The 20,191-nt window shown below is 39.6% G+C and overlaps 1 long non-coding RNA gene across 8 annotated transcripts in view; it reads right to left on the reverse strand.

Annotated features, from left to right (window-relative positions):
- Nucleotides 1-7,068: 7,068 nt before the first annotated feature.
- The window catches only part of LOC146594060 (uncharacterized), a 171,249-nt gene continuing 158,126 nt past the window's right edge, over nucleotides 7,069-20,191 (reverse strand). For 7 of the 8 annotated variants that reach the window (XR_014896235.1, XR_014896233.1, XR_014896234.1 and 4 more), the window contains 2 exons: nucleotides 11,304-12,555; nucleotides 7,069-9,195 (listed from right to left, as the gene is read on the reverse strand). This is a non-coding gene — a long non-coding RNA (uncharacterized LOC146594060). The remainder of the gene's footprint in view (nucleotides 9,196-11,303; nucleotides 12,556-20,191) is intronic. The other variant, XR_014896238.1, reaches the window with a different exon arrangement.

The raw sequence follows: 20,191 nt of genomic DNA on the forward strand, positions 1-20,191 counted from the left end.
TTATTCCTAGATACTAGAGCAGCCAAAAAGGGAAATCTCTCTTTTATGCAGCTATAAATGTAGCTAGAAAAATAATTGARGTCATCAATTTGTGACCCACTTGCTTAGGTTTTGAGTAGCTCACCTTTGAAGCCAGAAGTCAAAGCTGATACAAACAAGGCTACAGTATTTCRGCTCCACCAAAATTCCAAAGTCTTGCACGGGACCTGTTTCTGCCTGTCCTGCTGGCCAAATACCAATATCCTTTATTCTCTGAGGAGTCAGCCTTCCAAAAAAACCACTTGGCACTTTAGCCAGCACTGCACTGAAGGCAGGATGTTTTCTGACTGCGATACCCAAGAGTGGAGCGTTCCAGAGGGCACAGAGATTTTTCTTTTGAAACCGCAGTGCCAATGCCATACGAACAATTGAATTTCAGTGACACTGTGTTCTCCTAGTGTGAAAATAGGGATGATTTTGTTGCTATACAGTGATGCACAGATGGAAAATGTGCATGACTTACCACCTTTATAAACTCCCATTCTGTGGTGCGAATACTGAAAATTCTGGCTTAAAGTCATGTTTTCATCAACTTTCTCCCCTCTTGGAAGACTGCCAGATCTCCACAGATTGGAAGAAGGAGAGGACCCCCCTGAAAGTGCTCAGAAAAGAGCCCACTGCTGCAATGTAGCAGACGGAGCGCTCGAGAGTCTTTGCACGCATTTGTTGCCATAATCATTTGTGTTGCCAGCATGAGGATTTGCTCCCCTGAACAGAAATGAGTAACTCCGAGTCTTCAGARCTATGATCTGTAGCACTCAGTAAAAACATTTCCTTATCTGATCCTCCACATGCTTCAAAGGAAGATGTGACTTACATTGTAGACTCAGTGCTTTCAGCAACCTGATCACTTACCTACCCGAGCCCTGTGTTAGCGGATTCTGTCTATGAACACACAGTTCAGATCTCAYGCAACTTATATATATCCCTGTACATAATAATAATATAAAATTCATCACTTTAATATTGAAGTATTTCCTGAGATCACTGATGCCAGGGCCAAATACCACCCTGGTGCAGCTAGGACGAGGTGCTGTATACAGAGTCAGCAAGTGAGAGCCTTTGCCTTGTAGAACAGAAACTACAACACTGGTGCAAGCAGGCAGATCACAAGTCAGAGACAACACTAACATCCTCACTGACCAGGAGCAGACATACTGCCCTGCTGTGTCTGCAAGACAGATTTGTCAGACAGCTGCCATGATAATTCTATGGCAAAATCCAGCTGTGCAAAATTGTGAAATCAAAATCTGTTGAGCTGGAAATGAATTTCACAAGCCAAGCTGTGAAAATCTGTTGGGCTCTTTAGATTTCACAATATCTTACCTCTTAAGAAAAATAATTAACAGAGAGTAAATATTTTGCTGCAACATCTTCTCAAGACTTTCACCATAGAATACAACTGGCTTGGGTAAAGGAGGTCATTACAGTAGTGATACATCATATAGTAATGTCAAAATCCAGTCAGCCTGGAGAAGGGTTGAAGAAGCCTCTAACATTTCTAACAGCATGTCCTCTCTGTCTGTATGACTGGGACTTGGTACAAAAGGCAGATTGTACTTTCCCCTATAAATTCTGAGACAACTGAACACAGTCATAAGAGTCAAAGTACCATAAGCCCTTGTTAATTTGTAAAAATACTGTTCTCCACAGGTAAGATTGTTAACTGAAATCTGTACTGCTACAAACAATACACAGCCTTTCTTCTAAACTCCCTGCAACATGTACAAATGAYGTTCTAAAGCCAGTACTATAATCTTTTAAAATCTTAATTTCAATAGGGGCTCATTCAAGTACATAAAAAGAAGCTTCTAGGGTCATTTAGCCACCTGCAAATCATAGACAAGTAAACAAAAGAGCATTAGAAACAGGAGTAAAATCACCATATATGTAGCTAGTTCCTACAGCAGTTCCATTTTCATGCTCTGTATACAACCCAAAACAAATTGTCTGTTTATAATTAAAATACAATACTGCTTCCAAAAGTCTTGCCTCTAGGGAGATAATTTTAGACCACCGGACAGATTCAGCTCTGATGTAATATTTTTGATTTTCATGGAATTACACCACTAAAGAATTTGGCCCTACATCTTACCCACACTGATGCAATTCAATATTTAAGGGACAGTTATGGGGTTTCCTCCTAACTCAGGCCAACTTTCTGGAACAAGGAAAGTCTGTAAAAGAAACAGTTGGAGGGATGTTTTTGTCTGGCATTTCATAGAATCATAGAATCAGGAAGGTTGGAAGGGACCTCYGGAGATCATCTAGTCCAACCTCCCTGCTCAGCAGGGTCACCTAGAGCATGTTAGACAGGGTTGCATCCAAGCAGGCCTTGAATATCTCCAGAGGAGACTCCACAACCTCTCTGGGCACCCTGTTCCAGTGCCCCATCACTTTCACAGGGAAGAAATTCCCCCCCACATTCCCCCTCAACCTGCTGGCAACACTCCTCCTAATGCAGCCCAGGAGACCATTGGCTTTCTTGGCCATAAGGGCACATTGCTGCCTCATGGTCAACTTGTCATCCACCAGCACTCCCAGGTCCTTCTCTGCAGAGCTGCTCTCCAGCAGGTCAGCCCCCAGCTTGTACTGGTGCATGGGGTTATTTCTCCRTAGGTGCAGGACTCTGCACTTGCCCTTGTTGAACCTCAGGAGGTTCSTCTCCGCCCAGCTCTCCAGCCTGTCCAGGTCTCTCTGAATGGCAGCACAGCCCTCAGGTGTGTCAGCCACTCCTCCCAGCTTGGCATCATCAGCAAACTTGCTGAGGAGGCACTCTGTCCCCTCATCCAGGTCACTGATGAAGAAGTTGAGCAGGATGGGACCCAGTACTGAGCGCTGGGGGACGCCRCTAGCCACAGGCCTCCRACTGGACTCCACGCCACTGATGACGACCCTCTGAGCTCTGCCTTTCAGCCAGTTCTCAATCCACCTCCCTGTCCACTCGTGTAACCCACACTTACTGAGCTTATCTGGGAGGATGTTATGGGAGTCAGTGTCAAAATGTTAGGAACATTCAGATGTTAGAAAATGTCACTGAATTTATTTTGTACATCTTGCATGTTAAAACTTGCTTTTTCTCTTTTCCTTACAGACACATTATCAGTAGGTGGTCATAGCAAAGCAGGATAATTCCCAAAGAAATGTAATGAAACAATTACAGACAGCTGTGTGTAGAAAGAMATTTGTGGATTCAGTAAGTTTGGCTTCATCTTTGTTATTTAAGTCTATTTTTCAAATTTAATATATTGCCTGAGCTTGTAATACATGTTAACCAGAATCTCTGCACTACTCAGGATTCTAGAGAAAAATGTAACAGGTTATTTCTAGAATATTTTAAGTAACTTTAAATATTTGGGGCCTGGCTGATCTCTCACTTGTGATAGTGCTTTGGATTTATGCTTTGTATGACAGACAGAAATCAGAATATACACACTGATGCTATGTTGAAAACTCTTGACCTTTGTGCAGAATCAGTGAAAAAGAAGAGCTACACTTCCAACCTCCTCCTCCCGGGCTAACCTGCTCTCTCCTGAAAATTAAGCAGCTTCATAGTTATTGTTTGGCCTCAAGGTCATGGCCCAGAGAACGGGAGTTTCCTGAGCTCTTCCTGCCAGTGCTGTGTGTACCGGGCACCAGGAAGGGGGGGGGCTGCAAATGGTGAAATGTGCAGCTATCAGAGGACAAAAAAGATTACTCCATCCTCTGTACAGTTGTCTGAGCTGCCCAAACAGTAGGTGGCAGATGTCTAGGTTACTATTTAAGGCTTCCTAAGAAAAWGAAGGTATCAACACTGTTTCAAAACTATATCTGAACCAAAACTGTGGGAAGATTATCTCAAGCTTGAATCAAAAGGGAAGAAGGATGCAATATCTTACAACAGCAGTGAATTGGTATATATGATGTGCCCATTCCTGAGCTCTTTTACAAGTTAGTGTAGTGTGTCACAGTCAGTCAGTGTATCACAAGTCACTGTATCTTTTGCAATATTCAATGTATCCCATCAAAATCTCCTTTAGACTATGGGCTTGATATTGAACAGAGTATGGAAAAAGACAGTAAACAGAATCAGCAAAGTTACGTTTTAAATTTCCTATTTGTATTATACTAATCTGACAGTCATAATGCCTTATTTTAAAGCAAATGGAGCAAATGCTATCACTAATTTAAAATATATWCATAAATATGTATGCAAAAGTTAAACAGCCTTTTGGCATACAAGACAGCTGCAGATTCAGAACCCCTTCCAGTGTGAAGCAGAAGGCAGCAGAAGAAAACTGCTTTAAGCATTCTTTAAAATCAAATTCCAGATGCTAACCTTACACAGTTTTTCCTTCTGAAGCAATGCTAAGACTGTATCACAGCCTTATTCAGCTTTTCAATTCATTGACCAATTTGAAAAACTGAAAGTGAAATAAAAAGTACAGACAACACAAATGAGAAATACTGTACATCTTTTACCATTTCTGTCTTAGCCGCAGCAAGGAAGTCTTGCTACAAAGTAAGATAAAATTTTGAGGAAGGAAATAAACTGTAACTGAACTTTTTTTTTTTTTTTTTTTTTTTTTTTTTTTTTTTTTTTTTTTTTTTTAAGGATATCTTCTGTCTGATTGTTTTCAAAAGTGGGAGACATGACTAGTTATGTAACTCTGCCCCTCAAAGAATTGTCAGGATCATTGTTTATGAGTGTGATCCAAATTTAGAACATTTTCCTTACCTCTATATGCTTTAATCACAGAAATATAATGGAATTTTTTAATTGACATCTTTTTCCCACCCTCACCATGCCCCACTGAGAAGTCAACTTACTGGGATGTACAGGACTGGAAATGGTATGGCAATTATTCTCTGGGCTGCAGCCATTTCTCTCAGTGCAAATCTGGGGGCTGCGGGCAAGGAGGCAGGCAGCCGGCTCGCGTGCTGCCTGCACTCCATGCTGCACTCCAGCACGGAGCGCTTGCCGCAGGCTAGTGCCCTGTGTCGATGCTGGGAGCACAGGGGCTGTACAGACCCCCCAAAGCTGGTGACAATATTTTGAGAGAGTGGCCAGAGTGGTCTACAGCCTCTGTAAGCACTCTGCTAAATCCATCTTGATACAAGTTCAAACCTGGAAAATGATTGCTGGCAGAAAGAGGTTTAAATATCCCATATCCCTAGCAGTCTGGAATATAATTATACCCTATGGTCTCTGGGCTTTTTTTTTTTTTTTTTTTTCCCTATTGATGTTATCCTTCATTCCTCTCTTTTGTTGCCCTCAAAGAGAGTGATGTTTTAACTCTGTCCACTCTTATTCATGTGTATATTCTACTGCCATATCTCAGTTTCCCCCCAAAATTCTTAATGTAAATCCTGAAGAACTGGAGGGGAGAGGAGAAATGTTTATTGAACTAAGCAAATTTTTCACATCACTGTCTCATCCTTTTAACCCTCCTATTTYGGCCAATCTAACTGGCTAGGGCCATGCTTTTAAGATTAGTCAGTTTTTCTCTTCTTACTTAATTGCTTTTAAATCAACTATCAGCTAAAAGTTTAATCTAAAGCTATTTTGTCTGCATTTTTTGCCTTAAAAATGCCCACCCCAAAATTACTAACTGAGCACTGAGCTTTAGGAGAAGGTCAGCTTGATATGCGACAAAAAATATCTGTTACACTTACTTTGTTTTAATATGCTAGTTAAGGGAAGGAAATCCCAGATCGATCCACGAATGCTATCATCCTTTGAGAAAGTACATTTTTGAAATTACCTCTGTGATACTTCTGTCACGGAGTTTCTAATGCTTCTGAAAACTGGCACCAACACCAAGATCTGAGTTACTTGAGCCAAGAATAATGTTCCCCTTTCAGAGAAAGGACCTCCAGAATTAAGATTTAAGCTGCACCATCCTGAGCTGAAGAACTATTTTCCAAACTGCTGGCTGTATTGGGCTTAAAACACAACTGAATGGATACAAAGGGGGAGCCTAACATTTGTCAGGTTATATATATGGAGGCTCTGGGGTTTTTGGAACATCAGTCCCTTCACAGCAGAAAGTATTTGCAATTTGGTATTGCAAGCATTTCCCTTCCCACTGGAAAGTTAATTTATCATAGAGCAATGTATTCCTCTCTTTCTCATTGCTCTCAGACAACATTGCAATCTGGCTGCATTAACTTGTTCTCTACCAGAAGAAAATCCAAGTGTCACCAGTGATGAGGGTTGTCACTGCAAAATTGCTGTCTCTTCTATCATGCCTCTATTCATTAAGAGAACCAATTCGGTGGTTATAAGTAACTCAAAGGATATCAGTGATATATTTGGCCTTTTAATTGTGGTCTTTTCAAGGTAATCCATATTTCAGCAGTGGCCTGTAAGGGTTATCTCCATTTGTAGCCTGTTGCCATATTTATTCCATATGACTTGCGACAGCAACACAGAGCCCTATGACCCTGAAGGCTTGCTGAYTGCAATTCCTCCAAGCACATCTTCCAGCACGACATTCCAGGCACTTCCAGCTTGTTTAGAATGCAAAAAACCATCCGGGTTCTCTGGGTTGAGTAATGATGTTCTTACAACACCCAATGTCCTTAATATTGGGTAACAGGAAACTAAGGGAYGAAACAACCTATAACTTTTGGTTTCTAAGGTCCTGAATCTGTAAACTCCAGCTCTATGGGGGTATGTGCTCTTTGACACTGCCTCCCATGCTGCATTTCAGCTAGGAAGATGGATGTACCTTTATTAYAGTGAGTCATTCACTGAACCTAGGCCAACTTTGAAGCAGATCTGGGCCAGTTTATCGCCTCAGGAGGAAACCTGGGTTTTTTTYGCATGAGTTAGATGTGAAAATAAGCAGAGCCTGACTGACATCTTTTCTGAATTCCAGCTGTAAGGGTAAAACCCAGTGGGCATGAGCCTCAGGCACGACAAAAATGAGGAGGAGAAAACGAGGCTTCCTGTCTCCCATCCAAGAGCCAGAGACACATGTTACTCAGAACTTAGGGTAAATTATTAATTATTTATACATTAATTAACCAAAGTTTATAGAATGTCTTATGTCTGTAAATTGCTGTGAATATGCTCACATTTTTCCTGCAGTCTCCTATTAAAAACATTTTCATTTTAAAGCAAAACCATTCCCTACCAACTTGTTACACTAGTTCTTAGGCCACACAGTTCCTATTGCTTTTTAGCTGATGGTCCTAACTCAAACTGCACTATTGTATTTCTCTACAGAAATTTCTGTTCTGGTTTGTAGTTGTTTTAATTCCATCACAGATCACATTCTGTTTAATGATAATTTGATTTTGCATTGCAAGACCCAGCTGTACATTAGGAGGTCACAACCTTTCCATTTATCTCTTAAAGTAACTATTTTTCCCCAAGTTCCATCAGGTTAAAACAGTTAGCAATTTTTCTCCTTGAAGTGTCCCTTCAGCTCAGCCAAGATATATAATAGATCAGTGTAGCTACGAATGCATTACAACATTAGTCATCAATTAGTTTTAAACCATTGCTGTAATATATCATTTATCTAGCTTGCTGTAGCACTATTGTGAACATTTAATTTTTTAAAGGCATCTTGATTTTTTAACCTGAGGCTGCATCCCTCTTTTGTCTCCTATACAGACATCGCCTTAAGGAACAATAAAAATTAGATTTGTTTGACCTGCACTCAGGGTTCATTTAAGCGAGATGGATTTTAATTGCTCTGCCTAGTCTACCAGACAGCTTTTATGTAATATTCCAGACATTTACGCACTGTCTTTTCCCCTGCTGTAAGCAGGTGTGTGTGTGCCCACAAATGCCTGTAAAGCAGCTCTTATAATTCATTTCACATCTCTTGATAATCCTCTGGGAAACGGCTTGCTCTGAAATGCCGTTGGCATTGAATTAAGGGCTCAAGTCATTGCCACTTCTTTTTTCCTAATATTGTTTTATTTTGTCTTTCAAGATTTAAATTTTTGCACAGCTAGTTCTAGAAGGACATTGCTAAAGCATATTATCATTATACAGTGCTGAAGGCTCACCTCTGCTTTTCTTGATAGCAACATGTACAGAGCCTTAACTGTCTCTCTCATCCCTCCCAAAATCCACATTGTCCTTCCACCATTTGCAATACATTTGACTTAGATTTATGATTTGAAAGAGTTTTGAGTGTAAGATAACCAAGACTGACACAAGCATCATTATGCTACAGGCATTCAGTACCTTGAAGAATCCAACTTTAATCGCTAAGTCACACGACCAAGTTATCACACTTGGTTTGGGGCCTGAAACACCCAAACTTCTCTGCCAGCTCTAAGCAGACACTAAATGTGCTCTCATTTGCCCATGATGAACCTTATTTGCTCCAGCTGCTCCAGAGGGGAGAGGAGAACCTCATGTGAAGCATTCTGTCCCTGTTGACTTTTCTCTTCCACGGGTGATACAATCTGGAGATAAGGTCCTCCTCCTTTCCTCTTCTTCTCATTCCTAAAAAGGAAGATTTGGCCATCCTGTGAGTTACCAAATCAGCACAAAAAAACAGGCCTCCTAAGAAGTTATTTGTGCTTACAGCTGGTTCTGGTCTACACTCCGTTGGATACACATGTACTTAATTCCCATTTGTGCTGGATGCCTATTAAAAGAACAAATCTGGAAGTGAGGAGGGTCTCTCCTACCATGTCAATGGAAGTAAAATATGTAAATCTCCTGCATGCTGAGGGAGAATGTATGCTTAAAATGCTTGAGAGAACAGCTGTGAAAAGGAATAAATGGTTTGTGTTATGCTGCAGTGTCACTGATCCAACATGTTAAGCTGATCCTCACGTAGTACATTGTGCTTGCTCTATGCTTGCATTATACTGCCTACTACTTCCATGTGTGAGTAATTCAAAATGCATTGCATTTCAAACAACACGGAGGCACAAACCTGACTTCTTTCACATAACCAGTATGGTTCACAGCAGTAAGGAATGACTGGATTAGAAAGAACATTTCCAGTTAGGGATCCCATGCAGTGAGTCGAGGTGGAGATGGTGGTGAGCCACAGAAAGAACACTGGAGGACCAGATGGAACTGCCTGTCCTTCCTGGTCTGCGGAGCCATATTAGAGACTGGAATAACCTTTCTCAGTGCTGCTGTTTTTCTCCTCCTCTTGTCCTCCATGGACGAATCCCAGTCACTTGGGACACATGCTGGAGTGGAGACATGATGATAGGTGAACCACGAAACATTGAAATAATAATAAAGTTTAGGACTATAGATATTAAAATTCTAGAGCAGATTAAGTGCCAGTTGTAACTGGTGACTTGTCTGTAAAGCTATTATCCCTACTAATTCTACATTTTACTGTAGAAAATGATATGTGATCCACCATATGTGATCTCCAATTTTGACTGATTCATGCATTTCAGTTCTACAAAGGAAAATTCACTACACGTTTATGCTATTCTTCTTCAAATAATGTTAATTTGGGCTGAACTGCCAATTTCACATGCTAATTCCAAGGTTGGAGTGGTATGGAGTCAGTTTTGATTGAGGTCCATCTGTAATGAATGACGACTTCTTTTGTATAAAAAGCTATTTGCAATAAAAATTTGCAGTAAAACTAAACTATTCCCCTCCACCCCCCAAAAAATGGAAACTTCTTCCAGCATTCAGAAAGACTATGATCACCCACTCTCACTCCTAACTGAGCAGTCACAAACTTGACTCAAACCCACAGTACATCTTAAAAGTGTAAGGTATAATGCTGCATAGCTCARGGCACTAGTCTTCCATCTGCCCTGTCTAAGCCCAAGCCCCATCTTAAATTGCACATACAGTTTCCCTCTGGATAAGAGAGAGAAGAAATAGAACATGTTAGCTGTTAAAAATGGTATCCATGGAAGAAACTCAGATGCTATACTGAGAGAAGTCTTAAAAKACTTCTACATGATATAGAAGCCATGAATAAAACAATAACATCAGGAAAGAGATGAGTGGTCCAATGCCCTTGCTTTGAATATGGACATACAATTTTTTAACTTCATATTCTGTTTTTTTCTAGGTCTCATATATCCATCAATAACACATACCACTGTTTTTCACTTCTCTGACAAAAACACTGAAAATTAGAACCTATTTACTTAGTATCACACAAAATCAGAAACAAGAGCATGCTTCAACATTGAAATGCAGAATTCTAAACCTCTGAGGACTAGATGCAGCAGAGCTGGAACATTCAGCAGCTGTAATGTGCCCTGAGAAGTCACATTTGTTCAAGAAAAGTCACATTACTTATATTAATTAGATGTGTCCAGCTCATCCTGAGTCCATTTAAGCCTTGGCAAACCTCTAGCTCAGAGGCTTAACCTAAGTATTAATATAGCTATTCCTTTATATTATTGCATTTGCATAATCACTCCCACCTTTGCAACCTAATACTTCTTTGGAATGGAGAGAACTATTGACTCATATTTATAGTGGGGTGCCAAAACTTCCCAAATTTAAAGATGCTTGGATCAAGAAAGTTTGGTTCAGCCCTAGCCACTAAGTAAAATAAAACACTGGTCACCACCTATGYGAGTCACACTTAGAGCATGTCCACAGAGCTAGCCATAAGCTGACATTCTTTCTCCCAGTAAGTTTTACAGAATTTGCACACTGAAAAGTATTGAGGTAAACCATGGGGTAAAAGCGAACTGCACAAATTAGACCTGTCCCCTCCTTTCAGTAAATTACATATATACACACTGTAGGTTGGCTAACTATCCTTTTGCTAATTGAACAAGTGTCTGTGAGCGTGTATTAACAGAAGGAGTGTTTGTGTCATATTCATTTATTTACATTTTTTTTCCTAGGACTTTGTTGCAGTGAATATGTTGTACAGTATTTTTTCCCTTCCATTCTCATCAGATACTAGATTAAACAGACAAATAAAAGTAATATTAACAGTTTTGGCACATACTGCACTTTCTCAGCAGAAATTGTGTCACTTGTACACTGGGTTGGTTTATATTACATAGGTCAATTTAAGGTCAACAGGAAGTGCCAGATTAGCATCCTTAGAGCCTGAGATTCTGTAGCCACAGAACAAGACCAGATCAAGCAATACTGATTAAAGCTTCATGTACAATACTTCTTCCTCAAATCGGACTTCCTTAGATGATAGTTAAGTTTCCTTAGGCCAAGCAAATGCTTAAACCCTCTGCTTATGTGGCAAAACAAAATGACCAGTTGGCAYGATGATAAGGGTATGAAATTGCTTYTTCAAACATCACCATGTTTTTCATGAGCTGCATATTTGCAGAAGTCCATGTACCTGTGAAATATCTGAATTGCTGTCTTCCATGTGTCAAAATGATGCCATTTCTGGGCTGTTCCCTCATCCTCCCACAGATTTACCACATTTCGGGTAAAATATGTGGCCTAAAAACCCAAATACTTGCTGCAGCTCTGACTGGGTCTTGCTGGCTTCAAAAAACAACGTGACAAACATCAATAGGAAGCCAAYGCATTATGTCAAAGAGATTCAGTCTGCATGCTGGGCTTTCAGTCTTTCCAGTGGGGTTGTCTTTTGCAAGCTTTTCTCTGTGGCCTGAAGAACCAGTAGAAGCATATTCAATTGAAGGCTGAAAGCCTCACATAATCATATGACATGAGAACTAGGACATTATGAAAAATGGCAAACAGTAAATGATTTTGGATTAAATCACAAAAGAACTAAATGCTGTGTATACATCTCTTTCTGATTTTCCAGCTTTGCATTCATCCCCCTACCAGCCACCTTACTTAGCACAAGTTGTCTGCTTGCAAAATTCCTTGGTATCCAATCTACCAGACTGCCTGCTATCCCTGTTTCCCCTCAACTTCTCTCTTTTAAAAGAGTCTTTCCTCAAATTCATGGCCTATGTTCTATGCCCTAGTCTATGTTCTATGTTCCTTTGAGCAACTGGAGGATGTGCTACTTTGCCTGATCTGTTCAGGCTCTTTCTACCGTGTGTTCAGCCCCTCACGTCTCATGTGCAAGGTAGGGGAAATGACAGCAGAAGCAGTGTCTGATGATACTGGACAGAAGATCAGAGCTCACTTCTTTCCATTAAGTCTCCTGTGCTCACCTCTTAGCAAACAAACTGTTGTTCCAGAAAAGAGATCAGAGCAACCCTTCAATGCTGTGAACTGCTACAGCAGCTGATTCTTCTCATCACCAGCAGATTTGGGGAACAGAGTCCTCAGCTGTTGGCCTCCTTTTCCTTCACTTGCTCCTCTTCTGTTTTCCTTTCTCTGCTTTCCAAGGCATGTGGGATACAAGTCAAGAGCCAGCAGACAGAAACACAGTGATGTACTCTGCCAACTGAAAGTTACAGGAAAGGTTTCCCTTTTTCCAGTTCTTTCTAAAATTATACCCRCAGTGATTGTTAGGGACTCAGCTTGGGTGGTGGCAGAGTCTAATGAAGGTCAGTGGGGAGGAAATGCTGTGTATTTGCCTCCCAAAGCATCGTGTCTTCTCCTTGTTTTGGCATTGCATGTTCAGCCCTGGTCGAAAGCAGCCACTGGCTATCAGGTGGATTTGCCTGAAGAGAGAAAGAAAATGATGACAAAGTAAACTGTCAGTTCCCAGTTAGCACAGGAGAGGAGGATACGCTGAATCATTCAGCAAACCCTCTATCCACACCTTGAGTGCACSCTGCCCTGCTACTCTCTGCCATCCYCCTGTCCAAGCATAGGGCAGAAGCCAGCTTGCTGGCTGAAAGAGATCTCCTCCTTCACAATCCCTTCCCTCCTCCGCAATTAGGACTACACTTCATTAATAGCACCCTAAACACAAGCCTGAATGCAATGCCCAGGCACATGGTTCTGCAGATTCTTTCTTCTGTGCACCACATTTTAAAAGAAATGCTTTCTTGTAACCCATTCCCTCCTGCTCCCAATAACAGAAAAGCCTGGTAGCAACTACAGCAAACTTGTAGTGGGAAACCTCTTATGTAGAGAAGGAGTTAATGTTCAGAGTTTTCTCCTTTACTTCTATTTACCAGGAATGTAGCTAGCAAAGCCTGAATATAAAAACTGGTTCTCTGAGCACAGTATAGAAACTAATGAACATAACTATGCAAATTTGAGAGCTTTTGTTTCTCTAAATAAAAACTTTACAGGACAGAACATAACAGAGAATAGTCATGCTCTAGCCTGAAAACTGAATGGGAATCAGGAAACTCAGGGTCTGCTCCCAGCTCTGCTCACAGACAGGTACTTGGCTTCTGTTTTCCATCTTCAGACTAAGACAATGATAATACAAATCACAATGAAAGCAGTTGAAAACTTTTGCAGAATTATTTAGCATGTGTTGCATCCTTTTGGTAGGTTGAGCAGGGGGTTGTTTTCAACTCACAGGACAGGAAAGTAGAAAGTGGTTAGGAGAATGGAACAAAGGTTAATTCCTGTAGGATTAAATCCAGTTCCATAGAAGAAGCAAGGTGAAAAGCATCTTTAGGAGAGTCTAAATACAGAAGGACTCAGAGTCTAGTGGATGAGGTCAGGGAGTTCATACTAGGTATGYAGGCTACGACACAGAAAAAAGCATGTCAAAAATTGTGGAAGAAGCTGATAAATGGGTGGACTAGGCTGGAACTACTGGTTGATCTGAGGAAGGTGTTGTGACAGATGTACAAATGATGAAGATGAATATGTTTTTGGTTTGGAAGGTGATGAAGCATGAGTTCTGCTGACAAAGAGTGAAACAGCATAGACAATGGATTCTGCTGCTTCAGGGCAAGATGCACTGGACTACATCTAAATCAGGGCAGGCACTGCCTTGGAAATAACGCAACCTTCGTGRGCATTGCCTGCGGATCTCAGTTGCTTCCAAAGCCTTTCTCAGAGCTAAGTATCAGCCCAAGGAAGATATTGCTTCATGGCTATGTTTGACATAGCACATATACCAGCAGGCTCAACCAGTAATTAATTTAAACATACATTTAGTCAATAGGACAAACCCATGTGGGAATAACTGAGTCACCTCACTGTGCAAGTGGTGCCCCAGCCCTAAGCTGAGCCCATCCCAGTGCTGTTTTCCCTTGGCATTTGGTGATGGTCTGCCATAGATCAAGTTCTCCATCTGAAATACAAAGCCCTGCCTAATCTGGGACAAATTTACTGCTTTGATCTTTAGACTCTGCTTCACATAGACATGCCAGATGAGGTTTCCTAAACACCCAGACATCCATGGAGACAGAAATATTGACAAGGATCAATGTGGAGATATGTCACCTTGGCAAATTTAACTTACTACGTCCCCTTTGTGCATCAGAACTTTCAGCTGAAGCTGGCTGTATGATTTAGGAACTTATGAAAAGGCTTATGGAAGAACAAAGAAATGGAGCTAAAGAGGAGCTGGGGTTTTCACACTCACTGAAGTAATATAATAATCAGCTGTCAAGAGGAAAATAAATGACAGATGCCTCTGGCAGTAAAATTCTTAATATCATCACCAGCTATAGGTTACAAGAAAAAATACAAAGCCATAAAGAAGAACACATTAATCCAGCCATTGGAGAACAGCAAGAAAAGCATCTGGTTTAGATATCCATATTGACAAAACTCTGGCTGCCTACCAAATACATCCTTCCCACCTAGAAATGATTTGGACTTGAAGGGAGGATAAACATCCCTTATCCATTCTATATCATTAATTACCAATTTTACTSGTTGTCCAAATGCTAGAACATTAACATCTGAATTCAAATATGATGTGATACTAATCATTTAGAAGTAACTACACCCTCTGCTCCTCGGTATGCTCCTTAGAGTTCATGTGGGGAGAAGCATGACTTGGCATATGGAAAATATCAGTCAAAATAAAATATTTTTATCTTACATTAAGAGTTATTCAGTCTCCTATTGGCATTTGCCACAGGACAAAAAAATATGAGGTTGTTTCAACACTGTCTAATATCAGAGACTGCAAATTGATGTCCATCCCATTCTAATCAACGTTTAGCAGACTATGAATTTCATGGATGATTTTAGTAAAAGTGAGAGGCTGTAATACCAAAAGAGGACATGAGCCAAAGATGTTCTATTATCCATATCCTATTAAAGATCAATGAGAGCCCTTACCTCAATGATATAATGTGACCAGAAACTTAATTGAAAATATACAAAAAGGTTATTAATAAAGAGATAAAGCCATAGTAAATTTAATATATCTCACAGAAGGACTTTGGCTAGAAAAAGAAGGTTATATATATAGATAGATAGACCTTTAATTAAGGTGTATTGCTGGGTTAAGTGTAAATTTTCCAAGCATGTATAAAGATAGAAAACTGGTAATTGCTTCCAAGTTATCTTATAAAAATCAGTCATATTCCTTTTACTTCCTCTGACAGCCTTACTCAATCCTGAGGTTCATTCACTTAATTGGAAGAGAGACTTCTTTGAGTAAAAACATCAGGAATTGAAGAAAGAGGCAGACAGATTGCAACAATTGAACGAACACCACTTTAAATGAAATCATTAAACCCCCTCATCCAAGATTCTCAATAGATTTCATGTTTGCTATCTTCAGGGGATATTTATTACCAAAGCTGAGGGGGAGAAGATTGAAAATTATATCAGAAAAAAACTCTCAACAATCTTATTGAAAAAGTGAATCTGAAAAATCCTCTCCATTTCTATTGCTATCATAATTTTTCTACATCTCAAAATTAGCATAGACTAGAAACTTTGAATCTTCAAATATTTCTGTCACTGAAACCTCTTGCAACAATTATGTATGACTTAGCTGAGTATTATAAACATGCATACAAAATTTATTTGCTTCAACCATACACTTGTCTTTCACTTGTTCACAACCAAAAGTTGTATGAATGAATACGTTAAAAAGAGCATTGTTGTAAGTATTCACACACCTCTCTCTGCATAAATCAGCCTCAGAAAAAAATGACTTTCTACAGCAATGACTCTTTGTGGGTTTGGGAATTATCCAGTCAGTGATAAGGAAACAATACTTGGTGACTTTAGTGGCAAATAGCAAACAGCAATGATAAGAGCTAACATTTAAAAGCAATAGTCATGGAGAATAATTTGCAATTCACAAGATTAAATACACTCTCTGAACTATTAATTAACAAATTTTGAATAATTAATCTAAATCTTTTTCCAGGTAAGTTGGCTTAAAAAATAAGATTTTTTTTATTTGTTTTTTCGATGTGAATATTTGTAGAATTTCAGTGATACCTAACTAAAAGCTTGCCCTTCTTCCCGTATAAAAGACCTACACGGGACAGCCATTTCCATATTTTCTATTATCAGATAGAAGATACAATTCTGTAGTTATAATCAACCAACATGCACTGAATTTTAATCTCTCACTGCATAAATCAGAGTAAATGCATCATAAATACATTCATGGCATACACCAGTAGTGGATTCTACTGCAGATGAACACATTAACAGTGCTATGCATGTCTTACATGTTCCATTTAAACAACTACTTGAAAAGGATCCATAGCAGAAAGAGGACTGCAAAAGTGGAGAAAGCTGAGGTTAAGATAAGTAGCAGAGGGCTAAATCCATCCCTAACAGAACTCTAATTATGTTAAAGAAGTTATGCTCAGGATGCCTTTGGCCTACTATCTTTGGTTTCTGGAAAGAAGTGACAAGGGATATTACTACATCATTAGATGTAAAGAGAAGGTCAAAAACATTCTAATGCTAATTGCTCAGAAAATAGAAAATAATCATATTGTGAAAGTACTTAATATTCTCCATTTTCAAAGTGATGAACAAGTCTTAATGAATGAAGTACTGAGGCTAGAGTAATTAAAAGCTCAGATGTTAGATTGCTAAAAGGAACAGAACAATGAATTATCTTTAAACAATGCAAAACTAAAAGAAAACACCAAAACATTCCTATGTTAACATGAAAGAAACAAAATCTCAATACATCAAGAACATTAAATCTAGTAACAATAAATTTTTATCTGTCAGTGGAAAGCAAAGATGGAACTCCASAAAATCCAGGGAAGATTAGGGAGACCGGTAGACCATCAGCAGTGAAACAGAGACAAAGCTGAGAAGGTAACTATAAAATGCTTCAGGGAATCCTTAAATCCTTTGGCATTAATGCAGCAACAATGACTTTTCAATTCTATTGCCAGATTTGCAGGAGTCTTCTGTCATTTCTTTCAATGGAAGCTGGATCAGCCCTCAATGTCAACAAGTTACAAAAACCTCTAGCAAGGTTTGAAGTTTTTTCATGAAATGCACTTACGGTGATTTCTTAATAAAGATGCAGCTAATAGCTGCTACTAAGCTGCAGGGATGAATACACAAACAAGTTAATGCAAGGCAAGGTACAGTGTGAAATGGAGACATTTCAGCCACTCAGTAGCGAGCACACGCTTGCAGAGTTTGGTGATGCCCTGTCACACCAAGTCTTTCCCATCCTTTGTTTCTATCCCTGTGCTATGGCTTGTCATCCATTCAAGCGGCAAAACAACTGCTTGTGGAGGTGCATCACTGAAATAACCCAAGTTTAAAAAAAAACAGTCTAAATAAAAGTCAGGGATTTTGTTTGTTTGTTTAGCCCAGATTATTTCTGTTATCTAATTCAGAGCACAGCTCTGCCAACAGTTGCACTGGCACCAAGAGGAGACAGTAGCCTGCAGCATGAGGGCAGAAATGAACTTCCAAGAGTAGAAATACCCTCTTAAAGTGATCTTCTTACTTTGTTTTTGTTTGCAGTAAATGCAAAATAAATACTCAGGAAAAGAGAGGTTAGCTGACTTCCATTTTTCCAAGGGTAACAGCAAGCATCCAGGCAGCTATCACAGACTTCCTGAAAAGCTATGTGTTCACACTCTATCTTATTCTTCTGAGTGAGACACAGCAAGCACATTAACTTGGCATAAAAAATTAGTTCTGATAAACCTCCACATTTGCTAAGAGTTAAGCCCTAAAAAGAACTTCTCTGCTATCTAGAAGAGAATAAGATGTGAAAGACTAATGAAAGCTGAAAATACGATATTAACTCCCTTTGCTTTTTGGAAAGATAGAGGCTCTAGATAATGCATAAGAAGGAGGGAAAGGGTATGTATTATTTCAAGGAAAAGATATCCAGGGTTCTTGCCCAGAGGCACAGATCCAGCCATTCTGAACTGGTAGTACCTCATATCACATCCTGTATCAGCTTCTACACCACCAACTGCTTCTATCAACAAAATGAGTATTCTTAAATTACATCTCTATTTTACAGAGATCCCAAAAGGATATAGCACACATTGAAAAATGCAGCTGTTAAGATCAGCTTCCTCATTTCCTGTTACGAACACAATGCCTTTTTTGCTTGTTCATGTACTGTAGAACAACTGCAAAAAGCTTTGTATCCTAACACTTAGCAAGACATGAAGAAATACTGCCCAATCATCAGGTACAGTCACCATCTCTCAACTCTCATCTCAGCATTCTTCACTCATCCCCTCCCCTGCCACCTCCTTTCTATCTTTGTGCCTTTTCATTTGAATCCTTCTTTATTGTTTTTAAATCTCTACTTTTTTCCATGTGCAAAGTCATTCTAGTATAGGGTGACACCTTTTTCTCTAAAGCCCTCCGAAGAACATCCTTCCTTCATGAAGCAAAAGTGGTTCAAGTAGCCTGTATGCTGCACTTCTTTTTAGAGAAGAAGGAACTTGTTGCTCTGTAAGGAGTTCCAGGAGCTCTAGGACAAAAGAAGCAAAGAACAAAACAATGATCAAGCCATCATTGGTTAAAAAGGATACAACCCATCAAAAGTTTTGTTCTCCTTCCTGACACATCCTTCTTCTTGACTGTACAATGTTTTCTTTTGTTGGTAGATCATTTTTTTATTCAAGAAGTTATAACCTATTGCATATGTTCTTTACCAGTCCTGCTCATAAAAGAATGATTTTCTGGACCTCTCCTCTAACATATGAAGAAGAAAAAGTTTCCAAAATCAAGTATTACTCAACAATAAGGAAATAATGGAGAACATTTCTGCAATATCATAATAAATTAAAAAATCTGATCTTTTTTAGGGCCCAACTCAAAGCCCAATAATGTCTGTAGAAAAACTTTGATCACATGTGATCAGCCCTCATAAATACAACTATTAATTCAGACTGATCATTGATACTGCAAACTGAAATAATTTGGGGCTTCATTTTGCCTTTTCACAAACAAGCATCAGCAACATCAATGTGAATTACTCATGTGAAGGCATGGACATAAAGCCAGTACACTACCTGCATCAAGTCCTGAGTTTATTTAGTAAATACTGTATCTATGTGAACGTATCCAGCGTACTGTCAGTCAGCGTGATTGATTTTCTTCCCAAGTAACAATCTGCAAGCATCAGGATGCCAAATGTCCCTGAAGGATACTACAGAAGAAACAAAACCCCAAACGCAAGCTGAAACCTCAGAGCAGAGCCAGCCCTGTTAGTATGATGTCTGAACTGCTGTCTAGCTCTCCCTATCCCCTTTTCAATTCATCTCTTACATTTAACTAGTCTTCTGAACAACCCAGTAACTTGTGCGTTGTTCATAAGCCCTCCCACTTTGGTCTACTTCAGCCCTTATCATCCTTGCAATATTTCACTTTTGCTACTCTTTCTCCTAGGATCAGAGCAGGGATAAATATGCCCCTCAGATAGTCTTAGAACAGCCTTAGTCTTTATAGTCCACAAGTTGTTTTAGATCAAAGTAGGGCATTCTACAACCAGTACTTAAAAAGGGGAAAAAAGAAAAAAAAAAAGGAAAAAAAAAAACACCGCTTCTTAAACTTCTAGATGAGTTAACATTAGAATGATATGAAACAGAGAGGCAGGAGTGATTTATACTGTCATCACCATACCAAAAGTTACACTGTGTAAGTGGTCGTATGCTCTCATGGATGCTACATAYGACCGGAGTCCAGAAGCTTTAGCTCATCCTGCCATCCAGTTCAACCTTAGGCAAATTATACAGCTTGATCCTAGACCTCCTGAAGTCATTAGCGAAGGTCCCTTTGACGTAACAGCACAGGTTCAGGTCCTGCATCTTTCCTCTTCTTTTGTTACAAGGTGTCTCCAGGATGAATGTGTGTGAAGCATTTCGAAGATTTAAAGTACTACATTTGTCATTCTACAATTCTTTTTCATGCCTACTAATTTTTACTTGTGGGAGTAGACCTATTGGCTCCATACAGTCATCA

The sequence above is a fragment of the Rhea americana genome, unplaced genomic scaffold, assembly GCF_003343005.1.
Source record: "Rhea americana isolate MKP2758 unplaced genomic scaffold, rheAme1 scaffold_27, whole genome shotgun sequence".
Lineage (NCBI taxonomy): Eukaryota > Metazoa > Chordata > Aves > Rheiformes > Rheidae > Rhea > Rhea americana.